Below are 819 nucleotides of genomic sequence, written 5' to 3' on the forward strand. Positions count from 1 at the left end.
AGGCTCCATTGGGCCATGGGCATTGTTGGATTAGAAAATTTAACTTCTGGCTATAAAAAAACTAATTTCTCGAGTAGTTGTAAGAAGTGCTAAATTATCTTCAAGGATCCCAGCAGCTGGCCTAAACGTTTAATTCATGTGCATTACTGCTATACTGTTGCGGCACTACTGCTACAGTAGTATTACTACGCTAGCACTGATACCCCACCAACATCTATGTATCGTTCCGCCATTCATAAAGTCTTTGGGTTTCAGAGCTGATGGAATTTCTGTCTGGTGGATGGGCGGGCAACATTTAGTCAAAAGGTGTTTGTTTAACTTGCTTACGTAATGATGTTTTTCGACTCTTGGCTCGTAATCATTGGCCATGGCGTCGGCTAGATCATTTTTACTCTATAAAAACAAATTAAAACTATCGGGTTTAGGTTATTGATAATGCTGACAAAATTTGTGTGTGGTTGTAAAAATATACATATGTCAACTTTCAGCTACATCCGATGCTTTGACAAGGAGCAAAGTAAAAACCCAAAAAAACCGTGTTACAGAGACCCTGAATTTCATAGTAGTAATACATACGTGGTCATGTTTTTTTTTTAATAAGGATTAATTCTTAAGTAATGAAAAAAAAATCCTTTTATATTTCAACATGGACGTTAAAAGGAAAAACAAGCCCAGCATTGAACAATTTTTTTCTTTGTCCTCTACATTCGTCACACATAGAAGAAGTTTTGGAAAAACTCTTGTAGAGAATAGTAGTCAACTTTGCCTTTTCACTGCTCTTTTCTGTCTCTTTCTGTAAACTTCATGTTTTTGTTTACC

The sequence above is a fragment of the Macrobrachium nipponense genome, chromosome 20 (assembly GCF_015104395.2).
Source record: "Macrobrachium nipponense isolate FS-2020 chromosome 20, ASM1510439v2, whole genome shotgun sequence".
NCBI lineage: Eukaryota > Metazoa > Arthropoda > Malacostraca > Decapoda > Palaemonidae > Macrobrachium > Macrobrachium nipponense.